A 3,701-nucleotide genomic window follows, 5' to 3' on the forward strand; every position below is an offset into this window, starting at 1 on the left:
GACAGAAGCAGAAGTTGGAGTGAAGCAAGTTGAGAAAGATACGACTTGTCAGTGTTATATTTGATGATGATATAAGGACAGCAAGAATGAAGAGATGCAGCTAGCATTTCAAGCCAGTAAAAGCTTGAAAATGAAATTTAAAAAAAAAAAACATTCTTCTCTACAGCCTTCAGAAGAAAGGCATCGTAGTTGAAAACTAATTTTAGCCTAATAAGATCAGTTTATATTGTTTCAAGATAGTAAATTAGCTAGAGAAGCCTTAGAAAGTTAATACATTGAGAAAATAGACACTTTCCCCCTAAAATCATTAACAAGGCAAGTCTGTCCTTTCTCAACACTTTTATTTAATGCCATACAGAAGTCCTAGCAAGTATAATTAAGACAGAAAAGTAAATAAAAGGTACACCAATTGGGAATAATTAAATAAAACTTCGTTATTACTTAGACAACTTAGAAAACTCTGAATTTAAACATAAATCAATTGAGTAGGTATAAATTTAACAAAATATGTAGAAAATGTAGATACAGAAAATTATAAAACTGATGAGAATAATCAAAGAAGTTCTAAATAAATAAAGAAATATTGCATGTCCATGAGTTGGAAGATTCCATATTGTTAACATGTTGAGCTTGTCCAAATTAATCTATAGATTTAATGCAACTCAAATAAATATCCTGTTTAGCTGCTCTTGTAGATATTGATGAACTTATTTTAAAGTCTTACTTAGAAAGTCAAAAGATCTAGAGTAACCGACATGACCCTGAAGAAAAGAACAAATCTAGCTGATTTAAAGACAATAATATAGATTAGTAGACAATAAGCAACTGGAAAGAGGATTTGGCTCAACTGATAGAGCGTCTGCCTACCACATGGGAGGTCCAGGGTTCAAACCCAGGGTCTCCTGACCCATGTGGTGAGCTGGTCCATGCGCAGTGCTGATGTGCACAAGGAGTGTGGTGCCATGCAGAGGTATCCTCCCACATAGGGGAGCCTGATGTGCAAGGAGTGCACCCCATAAGGAGAGCCACCCTGCACAAAAAGAGTGTGCAGCCTGCCCAGGAGTGGTTCTGCACACATGGAGAGCTGACACAGCAAGATGACACAACAAAAAAAGAGACACAGATTCCTGGTGCCACTGACAAGAACGCAAGCAGACACAGAAGAACATACAGCAAATGGACACAAGTGAGTGGACACAGAGAACAGACAATGGGGTGGGGGGGGAAGGGGAGAGGAATAAATTTTTAAAAAATCTTTTAAAAAGAAAGACAATATCAACTACAGTTCTATATACAGGGAAATAATGGATAAAAATTAAACACATATACTTCCTTATTCTTTCAGTTTAGAGCCCCTAGAAACAATAACACCACCATATCAATGAAGATGGATCTTGTTTTCTAATAAAATTCTTTAAGAAAGTGTTCCAGTATACCTTGGTGATCTGACTGGTTCCAGGACTGGGATATCACATGTCAAGATGAGTCTGGGTTTTCTTGCAGTGCCAGAAGCACTCACACACATCACACACACATACACAAGCCCTGCTGTTCAACTTTCTAAGTACCAGCAGCCATCCATTCACAACAGATAAGAACAAAGGCTCTGAGGCTTGTCTGCCTCAATTCAATTCTTTCCCCTTCACCATTTAAGGTATGATATTGAAAATTGTTGTACAACTGTTCTTTGTCTCAGTTTCCTTATTTGTGTAAATGCAGTAATAGAAATTTTACTTCATAGGTTTGATATTGATACGAGGTTTAATTTTGAAATGATTTTAATTCTTAGTGCAGTAGATTCCTCACAAAATTACCTCAATAAAATACTACGAATATCATCTGTAATATGTTTTATAAGTATGGATTACACTTTATAAATTCTATAATCTGATTTTAATTTAATATTATACAAAGATGTTATTTTTAATATATTAAATATCTAGACAAGTCTACAAAACATTGTGTTCAACAATTATTATCCTTATCCTTATAATTATATTCAACATATAAAATGGAAGCAGCTTTCTATGATTTTTTTTTTTCTAACAGCAAATTCCTTACTACAAGATATTAGGGTAGGAGACTCAAATCCCTTTTCATATCAGCCGTAATAGGTACATTTAGTAAAAGTGGGATATTAACTCTATTATTTCAAAGGATCTCGGTCCAAAGTCTACTTAATTTCTGTTTGTGGAATTAAGTTACTATTGTTGGGCTGAGACTAAGGGAATAAATAGCCTGGAGGAAACTGCCAAGAGGTTAATTATCAAGTTCTCTATTGAAAGCCAATAGATTTTTCTTTCAGCAGTCTTTTCCTCTAAGGAAGTCCCTAGGGTATTTATTGCCTGAAGAACATTGCAATTAGCAAGTTTTACCTCCTTTGAAAAGCCTCATATTCCAAATGAAATTTCCTTCTTGAAAAGGAATATAAACACGTTTGTAAATCATGATGAAATACTGCTAAAAGGACTCCTTTAGTTTGCAGATACTTATAAACCTAAATGTGTTATGAATTTATAAAAAAATTATTACCATTTGTTTCAGAGTAAAATGCAATATTGCACATTGTAAATATCATACCCATGTTTTTTTCTTGAGGTGATAAAACATTGAAAAAAACATATTTAGAGCAATTAAAAGATTCAATAAGGAAGGTCAATTAATTTTCCAGTAACTCATCTCTTCAGGCCCATCACTCCTATTTAAATGACACTATATGAAATGAGAATTGATATTCTAAATAACTTGATATTCTATAGTGAATCAGTGCTTTAAATACTTTAGGCCGTATAAAAGTGATTACTTAAGAGAGTTATAAAATTGGAAATAGTTCCAAAGGTTGTTTACATATGCTGTTACTCAGTATCATTCCCTTGCCCAAGACATCTGTTGGTAATTGATCACAGCACTCTTCACTGTGAACATTCTGGTTTTGGCTTCCTAATAGTTGTCCTTCATAGATCCATTCTCAATGGTCTTCTTCAGCAGTAAAGATAACCATTGCTTGCTATTCTGCATTTGATTCAATTCTCTCTCTGTTGCATAGAGTGCGTGTTAGCTGCAACTCTGTTGAGATTCAGGGCTCAACTGACGTATGAAGGAAGAGTTATGTTTCTGGGACATATATTTAAAGAGTATAGTGCTAATTATAGAAAAATCTTGTGTAGGGAAATTATAAATGTGCCTATCTCTATTATTATGGAGAAATAGGTTATTATATATCACAATGTAAGGTCCACCAATGAGATGCTGATTTCATAGAGTTGTGTGCCTTCACTATAGTGTCCAGATGTCTCTAGAGCCCTTGGGAGCACCCCTGTTTGAGCTTTTGTTTACTGTGGCAGTTAGTGAGATCCGACTTGAGACGCTGAGATATGCATATGTGTAACCTCTCAAATGACCTCCAGTCTCACTTTGAAATCCCTTAGCCACAAAAACTCTTTTATATTTAATTTTCAGTTTTTTGTTTCAGGACATAACTCTTAAGCAATATATATTATTATACTAAGTTTCAATTTTACAAGAATAAGGTTCAAGATGGGAATTTCGTATTTTGTTGGTTATTGTGTGGGTCTCTACCTGACCCGGCCCGCAGGTCAAACGAACCAGCACCTGAAAGAGGGAGTGGGAATTGGGGGACAAGAGGCGAGAGAAATGGAGACAAGACAGGATTCTGATCAAGTCTTTGTTTATTGAGGGTA

Source organism: Dasypus novemcinctus, chromosome 15 (genome assembly GCF_030445035.2).
Source record: "Dasypus novemcinctus isolate mDasNov1 chromosome 15, mDasNov1.1.hap2, whole genome shotgun sequence".
In the NCBI taxonomy this organism is placed as follows: Eukaryota; Metazoa; Chordata; class Mammalia; order Cingulata; family Dasypodidae; genus Dasypus; species Dasypus novemcinctus.